General features: G+C 38.7%; 2 protein-coding genes and 1 long non-coding RNA gene across 5 annotated transcripts in view; 1 reads left to right on the forward strand and 2 right to left on the reverse strand.

Annotated features, from left to right (window-relative positions):
* LOC134287952 (uncharacterized) overlaps window positions 1–20,432 on the reverse strand; it is a 746,963-nt gene that overhangs the window by 352,812 nt on the left and 373,719 nt on the right. The gene's annotated exons all lie outside the window — the stretch shown is intronic.
* The window catches only part of LOC109401384 (START domain-containing protein 10), a 92,102-nt gene that overhangs the window by 36,907 nt on the left and 34,763 nt on the right, over window positions 1–20,432 (reverse strand). The window lies entirely within an intron of this gene.
* LOC109432867 (phosphopentomutase) overlaps window positions 1–20,432 on the forward strand; it is a 132,244-nt gene that overhangs the window by 35,877 nt on the left and 75,935 nt on the right. The window contains exon 2 of the mRNA XM_062851269.1: window positions 16,286–16,321. The gene's annotated coding sequence lies outside the window, so the exon portion shown is untranslated. The remainder of the gene's footprint in view (window positions 1–16,285; window positions 16,322–20,432) is intronic.

Genomic DNA, 20,432 nt, shown 5'->3' on the forward strand with positions numbered 1-20,432 from the left:
ACGTTGTGGAAATGGCCACTTTTGACACATTCCTGGGGGCACCCGGAACATTCCGGGTATGGCCAAGTCGTTCCCGTGGGGTCATAAGAACCTAGAAGGACAGTTTTCCTCCACGTTTTGACAAATGATGAAGTTTGAGGGGCCGCACGATTGATTTGACCAACGTCGTGGAAATGGCAATTTTGACCACTTTCTTGGGGGCATCCGGAACATTCCGGGTGTGGCCACAACCACTCTAAGGGGTCATGGGAGCCTAAAAGGACTGTAATCCTTCATGTTTCGACAAATCATGAAGTTTGAAGTGTCACACGGTTGATTTTGAATATGTTTGAGAAATGACCACTTCCCTGAGGGCATACGTATAATTACGGGTATGGCCAGACCGATCCCAGGGGGCCATAAGGGCATAAAAGGACTATTTTCCTTTATGTTTCAACAAATCATGGAGTTAGAGGTGCCGCACGGTTGATTTTGACTACGTTTGAGAAATGACCACTTCCCTGAGGGCATCCGGAACATTCCGGGTATGGCCAAACCGGTCCCAAGGGCCAAACCGGTATAGAAGGACTATTTTCCTTTATGCTTCAACGAATCATGAAGATAGAGGTGTCGCACGATTGATTTTGAATATGTTCGAGAAATGACCACTTCCTTGAGGGCATCCGGAACATTCCGGGTATGGCCAGACTGGTCCCAAGGGGCCATAAGGGCCTAGAAGGACTGTTTTTCTTTATGTTCCAACATATTATGGCACCTCTAACCGCACGGTTGATTTTGATAACATTGAGGAAATGGACACTTCTGTCACATCCCTGGGGGCACCCGGAACATTTCGGGTATGGCCAGGCCGTTTCCGAGGGGTCTTAGGAGCCTGGAAGGACTATTTTCCTTCATGTTTCGACAAGTCATGAAGTATGATGTGCCGCACGATTGATTCTGACAATGTTCCTAGAATGGCCACTTTGGTCACTTCCCTGGGGGCACCCGGGACATATCCGGTTCATGAGACGGCTTGATTGCCTCATTTCAAGTCAATGGTTCCTTGCAGTTATATAGTTTCTGTATTCCTGGCGTATAATATGTGCAAATTTCCAAAATAACAATAGATGCAGAGTTAAATGCATTCATGTGTCATATTCCGGCCGGTCATGACCCCAACGGAATCTGGAATAACTCCGGAATGGAAGGGTGAACCAGTTCCGTATGGTGGTCCTTGAAAATTTGGACAAATCTGGAGCGAATACAATTGACTTCAAAAAAATCGGTTGGGAAATGCATTTTTCATAGCTGATTCAGGTTTCGAAAATCATCCAAAATTGACGTTGGGTACGCGAAGGTTAATTAAAAACTCTACAGAGCCGAGTTTCTTAAAGAATAATTGGTTATTCTAGCACAGAAAAGCAAATATTAGAAAAAATAATCAATATCGTGATGTACGAGCGATTTTCTTCTTAGGACTTGTGCCTGAGCTGGAGCCTGAAGCAGCATATTGGGCCCGCCGTTGATTCGCCTGTGGGTTCTTCATCGCCTCCTGAATCGCTATCGCTACCTCTTCCAACGTCTTCAGGCCTTCTTTCCGTCGTTTCTCCTTTTCGGCATCGCTGCTTCTCTCGATACCGTCTGGTTTTACAGGGTGCGGCAGGAAAAAAATGCGAAAAGTTCAAGGCACTATTACACGCTAAATATAGGATATATATGACTATTTTTTCTTAACAGTGTATCAGTCAATGTCTATATTCTAGCACTGCAAAATAAAAATAAACATATTTGATGCTTAACATGTGATAATGTAAAACCTAATGAGCGGATATCAATAAACTGCGCGCCCAATGGTCATCAAACGAAATGACTATAACAGTGAAAAAATTAGCTTAAATTCGATGAACAGCCAGACCACACTGATCCAGAGCCGTGTAGTTTCACATACTAGATGAAATAAGTGCATATGTATATTTGATGAAATTGTAGAGAAAATTAAAAAAAAAAGTTTTATCAGAAACGAAATTTAGCGACCTGTGTACTTTTCTGTGGTTTGAAGATTCTGATTGTCTTCAGCTTCAGGCGCCGCCCTGTAAAGGTTAGTGACAAAAATGGAAAATTTTTTAATTTACTTTTCAGAAAACTAGCCTATTAGAGATCATGGAACGTTGAAACATAGATTGGTTAACGCCAAATGGACGAAAATGAGGTTTGAGGTTGAAAAACACTTTCGCATTTTTTCCTGTCGCATACTGTACCGTAAAATGGGGTGTTAAGGGACGGAAAAATTTTTCGTCCCCATTAATTCATGGGTTCCACTTCTTAAAACTTTCAGGAAAAGCAGTTCGATCATTGTCTTGCTGCCTGCTACCCATGTCTTCTATATATATAAAAATGCAGTGGCATACGTGGGACCGCGCATAACTTGCGAACGGAAGGTCCGATTTTGGTCGTCTTAGTTTTGTTCTGTTAGTTTTCACCCAAGGAAGGTTTATGAGGCAAAAAACATGGAAAAATTGAGAGTTTTTGAAAATCGATCTTCCATACATTTTGTGACCGGTGACTTGGTCTTGGATTGAAATTTGAAACGTCAAAAACGCAGTAGGCAAGACAAAGTTTGCCGGGTACAGCTAGTAGATTATAAAATTTGACGATTTTTTGGAGTTATTGAAGATATTTGAGGAAATGTGCGATTTTTTGGAAAATATGAAAATGGGGTGTTAAGGAATTTAAGAGAATCAATGTAAAAGTTCTTATATTTCAAAGAAAGATTATTATTGATTGATTGCAAACAGTGACTGTAATATTTCTTGAACATCGCCGAAAAAGATTATCATAGTCCTGAAGGTGCAGGGACAGATTCATTGTCATCTACCTTTGAATATGAGTTTTTTTTGTTAAAGCCTCGAAATCTGAAAAAATACCGTCAATTGTATGCACCTGAATGGCTTCAATTTTAAACAAACATATTATTCACAGCTACTATTTAGAGTAACCAAATTGAATTGTTCAGACTGACCAACAGGTTGTACACTAAGGATGTGTTTTTATAGTTTTTTGTTCACTTAAAAACTTTTTTATATTGAAATGTTATATATACAACCTTCATTAGATGGCCCAGGGTGTAAACTGTGTATTTAATGCTGATATTTCTACTCTGGAGCATCGCTGATAGATCGTATTTTAGATTCTGAGATATTGTAGCTACCATTAGTAATCTTCATAAATACTTTCTTTTGCAAGAGTTAGTGGCAGTCTGGTTTACATAATATATGGAACAAGTTGAGCATATTCCACATTTTCAAAAAGCTATCACGTTTTAGTGCCAATCATTAAAAATATTTAAATAAGAAAACAGACGGAAAATCTATTTTGAAGAATACACCTTTGTTTAAACATAACAAAACACCTAGAGAACACAAACTTCTGTAAAGAGGGGATTACTGCGACATTAAGTAATAAATATTTGACCAATTTTCTAATTATATGTATCAAACTAACACTTGTTTCTAAAGATCTATATTATTAGTTGAATTTATCATCCATAGCAACTGTTGGGATATCTATTACCCAAAACGAAATCCGTAATACGTCATTCAGAAAAGTAACTGTTATACAATGAGTCAATCGCCTTAAAACTTCATGATACAAATAAAAAAGTTGTATGACAAATTAAATCCCCTAACACCCCACCAGTTTATGAAACTAGACTTTTTTCACAAAAAATGTCGGTGTTCGAAAACCACCTAGTTACATCAAATATTTTACCCTAGTTTCGTTTGGAATGAGTTGTAGAACACTTGACGATTACTCACATATTTTTCCTAATAATATTTCTGACCCCACAAATGAATGTTTCAATGGTAGCGATATTGAGAAAAAGCAATGCCGTTCTATTTTTGATGTCTAGTGTCCAGTTAAAAACGTATTTTCATGAGAGGTAATCCTTATAGTATGCCTTTATTTCAAACACACATTTGAAGCGAATTTGGAATTAGTGAATCATTTTTTGGCGAATTTTCAAAGAAGTGTGTGAAGATGAATCCCTTAACACCCCATGGGTTCTTAACACCCCATGGGTTCTTAACACCCCAATTTACGGTACCTCTTCCTCTTCCAGTATCTCCGTTGGTAAATCTTCATAATCTTCATTTTCTTCTAGTACTTCAACCACTTCGCTCTCCGACGTTGTCCGCTCTGTCGATGCCAAACCAGAAACGATTCCAAGGGCTTCCTAAAGCTTCCGAATGTTTCTTCTCCTCACGGGCTTTCCGTTGGGGACAAGATTCCCGTCGATGTCCCATTCCTTGGCAATGGAAGCACGTGTCTCTTAGTCCCTCGTAGAATATGTTACCTTTACGCCCGGCGTCAACTATTGTTGATGGTATGCTTGTTTTCACGTCCATGTACACCCCCGCACTCCGGTGTACATGTAATCGAGGCCCAAGTTTGTGGGGAACTTTTCACGTACTGTATATTCAATTTTACCATAGTCTCCGAGTACCTTCGACAGTTTTGCATCATCCAGCTCTGGTATCAGATCGAACACACGGACGTATCTCATGTTGGCACCCGCGATTGTCATACGCACCTCTTTTTTTTCTTTCCACTTCCACACACAAATTGGCGTGGTTGCATATTCTTCTTCAATGACTCGACCATAGCCTCTTCCGACGTGAATTTGATAAACAACGACCTATCTTCCGCTGTTTTGTACGTTGTCTCAATATGCAACAAATCAGTGTCCAACTTTTTCAAGAAGGCGGCTCTTTAAACCCATGACGGTCGGGGCTGCCAGCGGGGAAGCGAAACTGGACAGTATAGCGCATTTAGTTCACTACTGGACTATCGCACTAGTGCGAAAACGCAAATAAAAGTGCGCGATTGCATCAAATCGATTCGGTGTTTTCAGAGTACTTATTCATCATGCATCGATGCATTAGTGCGCCGAAGATATGAATTTGATTTGATGCAATCGCGCAGTTTTATTTACGTTTTCGCGCTTATGAAGACTCAATATTCAACACAGTGGTGAACTAAATGCGGTATAGGGTAAACAGGTATAATATGACCCCCCCCCCCTAAGCAGAAATGGCAATATATCTGAAACTGGCGCCTTATTCAATCTATTGTTCACTGCAAATCGTTGTTACTAAAGTTATTGAAGTGTTGCATGCGAACTTTGCCTTTGGAGAGGTGGCTATGGAAGCTTTGAAACGTTTTTCGAAAACGTTCCAAAATTTGCCTTTTCAAAATAAACGGGGCAATACGCCCCATCAAAAGAAAAACGTCCAGCCCCGTGATAAAACTGTCCCAGAGGATAATTCCACCACATGCTAATCCTAGGAGGGTCTTTCAACAAGTATTTAACTGCATAAAAGTTGCAAAGTAACAGAAGCGAACAGAGCTAGCTTTGTTTACAATGAAGTCAGCTTACAAGAGGTAAAATATTACGCCAAAAGCCTCGATTTCAGACTTTTTGATATTTTCATTGCTTTTCTGTACCAATCCGCTAACGGACCAGCTTGATGGCAATTATTCTTCAATATTTGAGATTTCTAATCGATCACGCATGCAAAAAGCGCTTTAATCGCTAGAAAATGAAGGGGGGCGTTTTGCCCCGGTGGGGCGCATTATACCCTTTTACCCTATTAACAGCCATTTCACTCATATCGATGAGCTGCTGTTTCTACAGCAAAGAATATCACCGATAACACAATTGTGACCGGCCGGGACCGAGAAGCCAGGCGCGCTTGTTAAATAGGTAACAAAGCAGCGCAAGCGACGATAAAAAAAAACGAGCTACACACTTAGTTTTATTTCACGAGCTCGGCTGTGCAAATCTCGGTTTCTGAATTTTAACCGAGACTCAGCTAACAAGGTGGTAGGTTGCTTGGCAACAGGGCGTGCTATACTGATTCTCGGCATTTATAAGCTAAGATCTCATCAAAACCTTTAGCTGACTACTCGGCTGTGCAAATCTCGGTATTTATAAACCGAGATTCAGCATTCTAAATTAGGTGTGTACAAAGAGCACATTTGCCTACGTCTATTCCAGGCGACGGTAGCGATAGAACTGAGCTGAGAGAGAGGAGACAGCTGGCTTCGATTGGGTGCTACTTAATGTCAAGGAGGACCTGTCACAAACTGTCATCGCGAACCGAGCTGAAAATCGCACATTGATGGTGTGGATTGGCCAAATATCCAAAAGATCCTATTAAAATTTTGTTCCGTTTGTTGTATCTATAAAAGATAAAATAATAATGATCAGTTTTTCATGACCAGCGCAACGAATCCATTTATTTCCATGCTCTGCCGCAACGAACTCAATATGCAATTCATTTTTGACCCATATTATATTTTCAAACCATTGTGCGGCACTAAGAGTTGTAAAAAGAAGTAAGAAGAAGACATGTAAACATCGTGGCTGTCAGTGAGCTGTCTCCTCTCTCTCAGGAACTGAGCATGAGTCATTGTCAAGAAAGTTAATTCCATTTATGTAACGTTACCTAAATGGAGGTACCTTAATGAATTCTATCCAAATGAAGGTACCAATGTATCTTTGTTTCAAGACAAATTAAAAGGAACAAAAAACTATAGAAAACAGCCTGATGATGAAAATAAAGTTGCCGTATGTAGCATAAGATTCTGAATTGGAAATGTTGAACAATAACCAAATGTTGAACAATTTCTGATAATGTTATTATATATCAAATTTAAGTAATTCTCGCTCAATGTAAACGTATGATGTAGAATAAGATGGCCCACACTTATATGAAAAACGAAAAATTCGAAAAATTCCAAGTTTTATCTCCTCAATCAGTTGTTTTGGACTCCCAGAAGCTACGTACAAAATTTGAGCAAAATCAATTAAGCCTAAGGGGGCGCTCAAAACGCTTGAAGTTTGTATTGCAAAACTTGGCCAAGTGTGCAACAATTTTAAGTTTTTGAACTTTGCCGCTAGGAGGCTCTGTAAGCGTTCAATAATCAAACCCTTTGGTAATATTGTAGGTGACTATATGCCAAACAACTTTGTCGAAGACCGTAAAGTGATCCAACGTCTGTGAAAAAAGTTATACCCTAGGAAAAGTGAGGATAAACTTTATTGTTGTTTTTCTAATACATGTAAAGAAATACTATCAATAATGAAATCTCAATACTTTGCTTCACTTTGCCTAGGGTATAACTTTTTTCACAGCCGTCGGATCACTTCGCGGGCTTGGACAAAGTTCTTTGGCATATAGTCACCTACAATAAAACAAAAGCGTTTATTTATTGAACGCTTACAGCGCCACCTAGCGGCAAAATTCAAAAACTTAAAATTTCTGCATACATTTGGCCAAGTTTTCCCATACAAACTTCAAGCGTTTTGAGCGCCCTCTTAGGCTCAACCGATTTTGCTCAAATTTTGATCGTAGCTTCTGGTAGTCCAAAACAACTGATTTAGGAGGTAAGACTTGACATTTTTTCGGAATTTTTGTTTTTCAAATAAGTGTGGGCCACCCTAATGTAGAATCTACATGTAGGCCACAATATTGCATCAAGTAAGTTACAAAATCATAAATACCTAGTTTATGTTAGAAAATTTATTGAGAATTTTGTACCGTTGATGACACGAAAAATGCACAATTTTTAAAATTTATTTTAAGAAATTGCTGCAGGGGATCAATGGGGCGCCATGGATGTTCCTACGGTTTTCAGGAGTGTTCCAGTGGTTTTCAAAAGCGTTCCAGGGTGTGTTTGAAGCGTTCTAGGCTTTTTTTGGGCTTCAGATGAATTCAGGGGGTCCCAGCCCAGGGGTTTTTCAGGGGCGTTCGACGATGTTCCAGAAGTGTTCCAAAGGGATCCCAAGAGATTTCAGGGGCGTTCTAGGGATGTTCCGGAAGTTTTAGGTGATTTCAGTGACGTCCGAGAGAATTTATTTCTGATATCACCTGAATCCTTGACACAGCTTCAAACCCTTCTGAACATTCCCTGAAATTTCCTTGAAAATCCCCTTGAATCATCTTTGAATCTCTTCGTACAGTATTGCAAAAGTTCATCTCATTCATATGAACATTATCCAAGTAATTTTTGCATGTAATTCTAGTCATGTAAACGGTTCCAGTCAACCAGAGCCGTCTTCAAATTAGAAGCGACTCCTTATTATTTTAATAAACTGTCACTCAAATGACTAGCTAGCTAGGCACAAAACTCGGAAAAAGTTCCACCAGACTGATCAATTATCGGATGTCGGGTCAAAGTCGAGTCAAATCATGGGTAAAATTTTATCGAATATTTAACCACTGTTGGATCCACATCGGATATCTTTCGAGTCTATGTTGGGTTTGGTTGTCAAAATTACATACATACATTTATTTGTACAACATCACATTTAAGACAAGACATAATCAACAATAGGGGTAGGCGGGGCATTATGGACACCCGGGGCAGAATGGACACCCTCAATATTTTGAAATATGCGAACTTTTTTGAACTTTTAATGAATGGAGAAAATAGTCCATTTGTCTAAAACGATGCTGGGTCATTAGGCCGAAGGTCATTAGGCCGAATGGTCACTAGGCCGAATGGTCATAAGGCCGAATGGTCATCAGGACGAATTGAAAATCAGCCGTTATGAGCCTGTAAAGAGATCTGTTGTTTTTACTTTTTCCAAAAATTTTTTGCCGAAAACTACTTTAACAATGAAACTAGAAAGAATAGCCTATGTTTTAAAGAAGGAAAAATTTATGAATTGAATATCAGCAGTTTCTGCGCCAAAAACTATTTTAGCAATGATACTAGAAAGAACAGCCTATGTTTAAAAGAAGGAAAAATTCATGGGTAAAACATCAGTAGATTCAGCATCAATAAAGTATCTTCGTGCCTGTCACACGATATACACATGCAAAATGGTTATTTGCCGAGGAAGCTCTCAGTTAATAACTGTGGAAGTGTTCATAGAACACTAAGCTGAGAAGCAGGCTTTGTCTCAGTGGGGACGTAACGGCAAGAAGAAGACCCAATGATCATTCGGCCTGATGACCATTCGGCCTAATGACCATTCGGCCTAATGACCATTCGGCCTAATGACCATTCGGCCTAATGACCATTCGGCCTAATGACCATTCGGCCTAATGACCATTCGGCCTAATGACCTTCGGCCTAATGACCTTCGGCCTAATGACCTTCGGCCTAATGACCTTCGGCCGAATGGCCTGACACCGTCTAAAACGTACTTTCAGGAAATAAACATTCGAAATTAAAATTACACTTGATTTTACACGAAAAAGTTGCGTCCTCCGTTTTTTGTGCATGGAAATTATAATTTTCACACCATCTAAAATAAGATTTAGTGATTAATTTATTGCAGGTCGATTCAAACCTTTCTAGAACACATGCAAGTAGTTTTGCTGTATCTACATGCTTAACATGTTTATATTTTCTTTTTTATTATATCAAAAATCAAGTTTGGAAATATCTTCTGCTGCCGGGGCAAAATGGACACTCACCTTTTTGATAGAAGCGGCAAGGGAAAAATATAACCTAAATCACAAACCAACCAAATTCTTCGATTTCAGTATTTTTTCGGTTAAATGTTCACTATAGTAGACATAGGGTGAAACAAATTGGTCAAAAAACGACAGAAGTGGAAAATAGTTGTTCTAGGCACAGCTGTACATGCTGACAAAAACAAAGCTTTATCCAAAACAGCCTGAATTTAAATTAACTGAACAAAAATGAACTACTTCAAAATAAATAATAGTTGTTTTGTAATGAAATGATTTTGTAGGTGTAAATAATGTACGAAATTCGTAAAAGTCTCATGGTGTCCATATTGCCCCATGGGGGTGTCCATTCTGCCCCGTATGCTTGAAGACGGTCATGAAAAACTAACATTTTTTGAAGTGGATAAATCATTTTTATTCGTGAGCATTCATATGCAATAGATGCTAAATAGACTTTAAAAGGATACATGTATCAAAAAACTAAACTTTTTTTTACATCTTGCCAGGTAAAGTTGGCAAAAACCTGAGGGTGTCCATATTGCCCCGCCTACCCCTAGTACGCCACAATTCTCGGTTTGTGGCTGCCGCTCTCCATCCTCGGTCGCGCCCAATGCTCGCCAGGTCGCGCTTCACCTGGTCCGCCCATCGTGCTCAATGCGCTCCACGCCTTCTTGTGCCAACCGGATCAGTAGCAAACACCAGCTTTGCAGGGTTGTTGTCCGGCATTCTTGCAACATGCCCTGCCCACCGTATCCTTCCGGCTTTGGCCACCTTCTGGATGCTGGGTTCGCCGTAAAGTGCAGCGAGCTCGTGGTTCATCCTTCTCCGTCACACACCGTTCTCCTGCACACCACCGAAGATCGTCCTTAGCACGCGTCGCTCGAGCCGAGTGCTTGCAGGTCCTTCTCGAGCACGGTCCATGTCTCGTGTCCGTAGAGGACCACCGGTCTTATTAGCGTTTTGTACATGGTGCATTTGGTGAATCTTTTTCGACCGCAGTTCTGGAGCCCGTAGTAGGCCCGACTTCCGCTGATGATGCGCCTCCGAATTTCACGGCTCACGTTGTTGTCAGCCGTCAGTAAGGATCCGAGGTAGACGAACTCTTCTACCACCTCGAAAGTATCCCCGTCTATCGTAACATTACTACCCAGACGGATCCGGTCGTGTTCGATTCCGCCTACCAGCATGTTCTTTGTTTTTGGGCATTCACCCCCAGTCCGACCTTTGCTGCCTAGCGTTTCAGGCGGGTGTACAGCTCTGCCACCGTTCCAAATGTTCTGGCAATAATGTACATGTCGTCCGCAAAGCACACAAATTGACCGGATTTTGTGAAAATTGTTCCCCGGCTCGTCGCATCACACCTTCCTGAGCGATGTTGAGGAGTAGGCATGAGAGTCCATCACAGTTTTGCACACCGTCCATCGTTGCTTTAATCAGTCTAGTCAGCTTCCCAGGAAAGCCCTTGAATCCCCCTGAATCTCTTTGAACAATGTTGCAAAAATTCAACGCATTTATGTGAACATTATCCAACAAATCTTTTCAGTATTTTTTGCATGTAATTCTAGTCATGTGAACGGTTTCAGTCAACCAGAGCCCTCTTCAAATGAGAAGCGATTCCTTGTTTTTTTGATGAACTAATGATTAGCTAGCTGGAACAACACGAAAAACGCGGAAAAAGTTTCACCAGACTGAACAATTATCGGATGTCGTTTCAAAGTCGAGTCAAATCATGGATCAAATTTTATCGAATATTTGACCACTGTTGGACTAACATTGGATAACTGTTGGGTCTATGTTAGGTTTGGTGGCCAAAATAAAAACAGATCCCTGATAAGTTTAGTGCGGGTTATACGTCATCTACCACGAACAAAGTTTGGACCGTTTCACAATTGAGCTTGAGCTTGAGCTTGATTGAACGCCCGTAGATGCTACTCCAGTATCGCCAGATCAGCTACACTCACACAAGGAACCAATGAGATATCTGCCGCGGCTTGCAGGCATCTTCAGTGTGGTGACCTTCTAATTTAAGGCGACGATGGCGCCTGCTACGGCAGGTTGCAGGACAAATGTGGGAAAGGGGAAGGAAGTGATGATTGCAATCATTCGAATCCACATCAGACCGAATATACTTCTGCGTCTGCACAAATTCATGCGGATGTTGAAGTGTTGGTGGGATATGGTTGGTAGAGGGATCACACATTGGTGCGTGTATGTCAGTTGTGAAGCCAATGCGGCACAGTTGGCTTGATTGTATAACTCGTAGGCGTTATCTGATAGATTGACACTGTGTTGTGAAAGTTGGAAAAAAGGAAAATGGCTTTTCAACCGTTTCTGGTTCTAGCGATGGCTATCAACATATGAATATACATGAGTTGTATATATCCCAAGCAACACGACTTGTTTCTAATCCAGTAACAGCAACCTTAGTGCAATTTATTGACTGTCCATATTACGGACGAAAGAACACAATTGCTACTTCTTTGGAATCCAAAAAGCGCAGATTCTGGATTCTTATGCAACATAATCGGTGAGGAATGATAAAAAAATGGAAAATTGATTTTGTCCAGACTCGAACCATGGACACCAGGAGTATTATCCACTCATCTTAGATACTACACCAAGAGCTCTGTGAGAGAATCGATCCTCAACGTACCTTAAAAGCTACTGAAGTTACTTGTAAGTTTATTGCACCTTCATTGTCACAAGTAAGAGAACTGTCAAAATGAAAAGACGCTCAAGTTTTCTGCAACGCATTTGGAACATAATCTGAACAAACAAACCAGAGTTAGATGTTTCATGCATGTTACATAACGCATTTAATGTAAGCTGACTGTATTATCACTTACGAGCAATATGTAAGCTCCGCCTCCACGAATCGATGTCAAACACGTGGTAAATTGTGATTTCAATGAAACAAAGCTGCAACTTTACGAATTTTGGAGTTTTAATGCAACTCAACTGACAAGATGGAAGTTTCGTGTGCTTCTAGAGCAACTCATTTAGACCAAAGCATAGAAAGCCACATTCTGGACGGTTGCAGGTGCTGCTTGGGATGTAGAGAGAAGAGTATAGAAGAGAGTATAGAGAAAGTAGATAGAAATATACAAAGTAGGAGGAAAGGGACGGGCCGGAGATCGAATCCAGGACCTTCTGCATACGAATCAGAAGTGGTAGCCACTAGACCACCAAGCCCGTTAAAGTTTGGACCGATTGAATTTAAATTCAATTTAAAGTATAAGATATGACTAGATCAGCGGATGTCGGGCCTACTACGGGCTCCAGAAGAAACTGCGGTCGAAAAAGATTCACCCACGCACCAAATGCACCATGTACAAAACGCTAATAAGACCGGTGATCCTCTACGGGCACGAGACATGGACCATGCTCGAGGAGGACCTGCAAGCACTCGGAGTTTTCGAGCGACGCGTGCTAAGAACGATCTTCGGCGGTGTGCAGGAGAACGGTGTGTGGCGGAGAAGGATGAACCACGAGCTCGCTGCACTTTACGGCGAACCCAGCATCCAGAAGGTGGCCAAAGCCGGAAGGATACGTTGGGCAGGGCATGTTGCAAGAATGCCGGACAACAACCCTGCAAAGCTGGTGTTTGCTACTGATCCGGTTGGCACAAGAAGGCGTGACCAGGTGGAGCGCGACCTGGCGAGCATTGGGCGCGACCGAGGATGGAGAGCGGCAGCCACAAACCGAGTATTGTGGCGTACTATTGTTGATTATGTCTTGTTTTAATGATGTTGAGCAAATAAATGTATGTATGTATATGACTAGATCTATACGTTGTCTGGATATTTTTCAATAGTAAAATCATGCACGTAAAAACAAAAGAAAACAAAAATTTCAGTACTAGTTGGTCAACAACAAGCGAATTACCCTATATGTTACAAATTTTTTGGCAATCGATCTCCGAACTCCGAGCAGAAGCAAAGTAATGCAAAACGAAAGCAAAAAATGAAACAGCCTCATTTATAAGACGATCCACGATAAATAAAGTTCAAAATAAAATATTAGTCCCAGATGTGCAACTAGTCAATCGCATTGCAATTGATCGCTCTGATAATAGCCTGTCAGCTTTATATCTCGGCGAATTGAAAATTTCTCGCCTTGGGGCCTTTTGTCCAGTCAACGCAAGCTTTCTCCTTGCTATCGTTTTCTCGTATTTTTATTTTTCTGCGTTCATTTCATTGTTGGTTAGTAAAAAAAGTCTTGTTTTATTCAAAAGAAATTCAAATTCAATCAAGAAATTAACCAATCTCGGGCAGAAAATTAGTCTAATAAAAATTAAAGCCTGTATCCTCAATAATCGGGACACAGAAGTACGGCTGTAGCTTTGTAATGAATCGGTAAAACTGACCAAAAATTTGACTGAGAACTCTTTGGTGTGTGTTTATTATTTGTGCTAAATTTCATAAAAATCGAGGCATTACTTTTAACTGTGGATGAAAAACAAACAGACATGGATTGAAGCATTCTGTACAATCACGACCAATTTCCATTCGCATAACTGATGGCTCTTTTATTTTACAGTTCAGAGTTCTGTGATGATAGTTATGAAACTTCGTTAGCAGTTGTGATACTTATAGAGACACATTCTTGCAAAATTTCATCAACTTTGATCAATTGATTTGAAAGCTACTGCTGTTGATATGGGTGAGTGTTAGTGAAAATTTTTCGTTTTTCATATGCGATATTTGCCTATTCATAACTTTTGAATGTTTATGCCAATTTTCATGAAATTTCCACAGATGGTAGTTGATTATGTGTAGGGTCTGGGACCATTTGGGCAGGAGCACCTATTTTGGGCACTTGCTGCTGTAGCTCAGTCAGTTTTCAGCCAATAAACTTGAGTTTAGGAATACGATAAGATACACACAGTGTCTAGTCATGAACAAAATTTCATATCAATTGGTTTGAAATTGACTGAGTTATAGCAGCAAGTGCCCAAAATAGGTGCTCCTGCCCAAATGGTCCCAGACCCTATATTATGCCGACAAAATTTGATGGTTATTGGTATAGCACTTTCAATAGTACAATCGAAACAATAAAGGGTGCTAACCAACTGTTGTCTGAGGGGCTGAAATCACGTTCAGTCCCAATATATGTTTCGAGTCGACTATAAAATTGTTGGTAGTGCATCGATTTTTTTTTGAAATTTTGCCTATGCGCTGACAAGCAAAACTAGAGGCTGTACAAAATTCAATGGCGCACATTCCACTCTTTCATTGCTACAACAAAAAGTACTGCACCGATTCACATGAAATTTTGTAGTTGAAATGAACACATCTTAAGATGTTATTAGCCCAAATTTGAGCCATTTTAATGTCTCTATTGCAGTGATACAACTGTATTTCTGTGTCCCGATTATTGAGGATACAGGCTTTATATCAAAAGGATTCAAAATCCTTTCTGAAGTTCATGTAACGGCTATATATTTTATTATGATTTATTTCATGCAAATTAAACTAGCTTAATTAGCATAATCGTCGGCTCTCTGCACCACCATGGGTACTAAGGACTGAAAGTAAATAAGTTAATTAGAATAAATATTAGATGAGACTACAAGATGACGATCTATATATATAAAAATGAGTTTGAAGTCCCTTTGAGGCAACAAAACTCACGAACGGGTGAACCGATCAGCATGGCTTATGCTGGGTTTGATTCGTATTCATGATGGCTGTGTTTATATGCAGAAAAAGTTACGAAAATCTTTTAAAAAGGTATGAAAATTGTGAAAATACAGTTTTTTATGAGCCGGGAACAAATTCAGTATGATTAAAATTAAATCAATCTAGAGTGCGATGACGTTATGACCTCAACAGTTGTCAAACCACCACAGCTTGGCAAGACAAAGTTTGCCGGGACAGCTAGTAATAGATATTTATGTAACGAGTTGCAAAAAGTTGATTTCGGCAAGCCTCGTTGGATAAATACGAAGAGTGCTGAAAAAATCGAGTTTTGAGTTCCATACAAAATTTTATGCAATGAGTTTTTCAAATGAGTTGCATTATGAACATCATACAACTATTTTTCATTATGCAACTCATTTCAGTTGCATAATGAACCAGTTCGAAAAAAATGGGCCATTATAATACCGAAATAAAATAGACAAAATTTAAATTTAATTTTTAAATTTCATAAAAACATTAATTTCTTCAACAGTAATTTAATCAATCCATTATATAATTGAAAACATGGGAAGTTCTCAATAACCTAGGAAGTTTTGAACTACTTTGAAGAAGTTTTTATAAAAAGCAGTGCTTGTGTTCTTGTAATCGCGACAATAGCTGCCGCAGTTTCCACATTCGAATATGTTCAAGTTCAAAAAATTAACAATTTTTTCCCATGAGTACAATTCATCCCACGTTCCGGGTTTCGCTTTGTCCTGCTATCTCGGTGCGAAACTCTGCCAGTTTTCTTCCACTGCAGCAACTGCTGAAGAAGATAAAAACACAATGCACGGTGCACCGTGGACGACAGTGTCACGCAAGAACCGGTGAATAATGCCATCAAAAGTGAAATACTTGCTGATCTGTCGGCTCAATCTTGCGTCCTACAATTCAATTGATTTTTTTTTTGGCTCCTCTTCAATCTTTTTCGATGTAGGTATAGATTACCACAATGACAACCTGGTGGCCTGTGAAGCGTGCCTAATTGGATTTTTGATACCACCTACGTTATCGGTGTTTTCTTCTCGGGCGATCACAATGTTTGAAGAGATAATGCGTAACGATTTTTGCAACATTGATATTTTTATCGGCATTGATTAGATTTACTGATACCATGTTTCTTTATTTTATTTTCAGATCCGCATCAACGTCAACGTAGTTTGATACTGTGAGGTTAGTATACTCCGTGTATGTCGTCAGCTGTACGGTACAGTAGCAGTTCAATCTTCTGATAGCCCTATAGCAATATAACTACCTATTAACATGCAAATGGTCTAAATTTTAAATGTTATTACTTGAAATTGTTTATCAATCTTTTCAAAATTATTAGGAATAATTTTAATTTTAAATCAATCAAACAAAGACTCATAAAATAGGGTTGTCAACTTTTCTTTATAAAGTTTGCTTATAGAGGATGTACATATTTTTGGAAGTTTTGTTCTCTTTGTCGTGTGGGGCTCTCTAAAACATGTTGAACTCAAAATTTATCCCAATACTTTTCCTTTCAATCAAACTGGCCCAGTTTGAGACAATAATACCCTCTCGTGACGAAAAGAACAAATCTGCCGAAATGCACAAACTATTCCTTTTTTATACAATGTCAAAATTTGACAATTTGAGCATTTTTATAAACTCTATCATGTCAAATAAAAAAAAAACGCTGTGATACGGTTTGTAATAATTTTTCTTCGTTATGCTTTAAGCGCAGAACTTACTGGCTTCTCTTCCAGTCTACCGTTGAGTGCTATTGTGAGCTAAGATTCCTTCTTCGAAACATGTGTCAAAGGCACAAACCGACCTCCAGCAGGTAGGTAGCAGGAGCAGTGCTTTGTACGAGTGCTCTTCAAGAAAGGTGGAGGGAGGCTGATCAAAAGCTTTCCACGTACTTCAGGTTTTCCTTTCAGGCAACAGCACTGCTTCAGTGTAGCCTGTGAGCTATACTCACACGGTTTCTGCCTAGACGTACTGCGTGCAAGCCACCACTCTTAATGGATTTTTTCTTCCGAGGGCAAATACTTATTTTGAATGATGGTCTGGGTTAAGTGTTATTAGGTGTGGAATTCCTAAATAATTGTCGTTACCAGACATTTTGATAGAAGTGTTGAAACAGAATCAAAATGCTATTCACGCGATCAATCCAAAGCAAAATATACAATTCCCATTAATTTAATTGCCGCGAGCCTCCAACCCATCGATCCAACAAAATTGCTTCTCGTATTTCAACAGTATCATACTTTTGAAGCATTCAATCCTTTTTAACTTTGAAGAGAATATCTGCTTCCCACCTGCTTATCTCTCGATGAAAGCTACCACCTCTCCTTGCAAGAATCGCTTTTTTTAGCTGGAATTCGTATTTATGGGGTGCGGGACCATTTGAGCAGGGAGGTTCTATTTTGGGTACATTCCGCTATAAATCAATCAATATGAAACGGGCCAAAAATCAATAACGATGTTATGTTCAGAAAAAAAAAAAAAACAAGCTGACATAGAGTAGCGAACCACTTGGGCAGTGGCCGGTATTTTGGGCACTCTTCGCTATAACTCAGTCAATTCCAAACCAATTGACTTGAAATTTTCTACACGACTAGATACTATCTCATCGCGTTCCAAAAATTGTGTCAATTGGTTCAGAATTGGTTGAGGTATAGCAGAAAAGTGCCCAAAATAGGACCCCTGCCGAAATGGTGCCATACATACGTTGAAGGGGGGCATTTTTTTTATTGTCGTACAAATTGGGCCGAAGGGTCTGAGATTTTCATGAAACTTTTTCCACAGGCAGGGTTCATGGATATATAAACAAAAAAAAATTGAGGAAAATACAGGGTTGCCTATTTTCCCGGAAAACTCTGGTAGAATTTTTTTTTGCTTTCCCCTGACACTACTTACTTTGAAAAATCATGACTCAAGAACGAAACATCGTAGAAACAAAGTTTTTTTTTAGAAAATGAAAGCAAATTTTCTCAGAAATCCAAAAAAATATGAACTGGAAAAAGTTTCCCACAAAATTTTCCACAGTTGAGAAAATTTGTAAGGAAAAGCCGGAAAAACTATGCCCGAACTCGTGGAAACTTTTCGAAAAAAATATTTTTGAGAAGGTTATTTTATAAGCTTTTATCGCTGAAATTTTTGGAATGCCCTTTTTTTGTTTTTGAGCTATGGGCAATTTTGTTGAAAAATGTCCAAATGTGCCATAAAAGCCTTTTCTTTGAAAAATCATAACTCAAGAACGAAGCATCGTTGAAACAAAGTTTTTTTTAATTAAAATGAAAGCAAATTTTCTCAGGAATTCAAAAAAAAAAAATATGATGTGAAAAAAGTTTTCCACAAAATTTTCCACCGTTGAGAAAATTCATAAAAAAAAAGCCGGAAAAACTATGTCCGAACTCTTGGAAAATGTTCAAAAAAATATTTTTGGGAATGTAATTTTATAAGCTTTGATCGCTGAAGTTTTTGGAATGTACTTTTTTCTCGTTACTGAGTTATGGTCAATTATGTGAAAATGACCATGTAAGCCTATATTATATGGTCTTTTTTCACTAAATTTGCCATAACTCAGGAACGAAAATTAAGTGCATTCCAAAATTTCAGCGATCAAAGCTTATGAAATTAGCTTCTCAAAATTTTTTTTTTAAATTTTCCACCAGTTCGGACATAGTCGGAAAACTTTTCTTTATGAATTTTCTCAACGGTGAAAAACTTTGTGGAAAACTTTTTCCATTTCATTTTTTTTTGATTCCTGAGAAAATTTGCTTTCATTTTCATTAAAGACTTCGTTTCTACGATGCTTCGTTCTTGAGTTATGGTTTTTCAAAGTAAGTAGTGTCAGGGGAAAACAAATATTTCCACCTAAGTTTTCCGGGAAAATAGGTGACCCTGAATTTTCCTCATTTTTTTTGTTCATGTATCCATGAGCCCTGCCTGTGAAAAATGTTTCATGAAAATTTAAGACCATTCGGCCCAAACTCGTACGGTAATAAAAAAAGTCCCCGGAGTCAAGTAGTGTTTTGGGTTAAAAAATATGCATTTTTTTTAAGTTTTTTTTACGTTTTTATGGTCTCGTGATCAAAGGAGTGCCCTGGTTCTATATTTTTATCAGAATGTTAGGAAATTTGGCGTACCTAACATATCAAAAAATCAGAGATGTATGTTTTTTAGCTTTTGAGATATTTTCTCATACAAAACTTTTTTTTATTTGATTATATTTTGAATCCTTAGTAAACTGTGGATACCAATACAAGGCATAGTTTTATGGGAATTTACAGTATCAGGCAATTTAGAGCAGCTATTATTGAAATATATGACTCTCTATATTCAAAAAACATATCTCAAAACTAAAAAAAACATTCATTTTTATTTTTTTCTATATGTTATGCTAATTTTCCTGAATATTTTGATGAAAATATAAAACCAGGGTACCCCTTTGGTCCCAAGACCATAAAACATGAAAAAGCTTAAAAATGCACATTTTTTAACCCAAAACACAATTTGCCCCCTTCATCGTATTTTTTCTTAAAATTGTAATTCGATAGCTTTCAAATAAAAAAGAAGTTTAAAATCAGTCAGCTGGTTCCAAAGTTATGTTTTTTTTTTAATTTTTGATTTTTAAAAACCTTGATTTTTAGGACCACTTTATCTGAAAAGTGGTCACCCTAATGACGAAATAACACGAGTCTAATTATTTTCGGAGAACTGCGGAGTTGCACTATATCGTTTTTCTATGGAATGGCATAATACAATGTTCTGTACTGAACCAGCTGAATACCCGACACGGAATGAGCTGCTGAATTCAGGGCGTACTTAAAAAGTTGTTTTTAAAAATGCTTTGAGTTTTTTTTTACTGCTGACTTCAGGGTGTATTGAGAAATTGTTTTGAAAAGTGTTATGAGTTTTTTTTTGTTTTTGGATGTTATCTATATAAATAAAAATGAAATGGTGTTTGTATACCACGAATAGGCTCGGGAATGGGCCAACGGATCTACACCATTCTTTCAGTGTTTCATTCACTTAGGGCTCTGACGTGTTCGTGCGAAAATATAATTGAAAAAATTGACCGGGAGAACACCGAAATCGAGAAAGTTTGAAATTCTATTTTGCGGGGCATTTTTCTGCGGAGCTGCATATAAAAAACACAGTAGTTTTAAATTAAAAAAAAAAAAACCGATTTAATTCACCTATGTTGAACAGAACCCTTCTTACACTTATTAAAATTATTGTTGTATTATTTGTATTTAACATATTTATTTTGTGTGATTGACCAAAGGCTTGAAATCTAAACTGCCCTAAT

Source organism: Aedes albopictus, chromosome 2 (genome assembly GCF_035046485.1).
Source record: "Aedes albopictus strain Foshan chromosome 2, AalbF5, whole genome shotgun sequence".
Classification (NCBI taxonomy): Eukaryota; Metazoa; Arthropoda; class Insecta; order Diptera; family Culicidae; genus Aedes; species Aedes albopictus.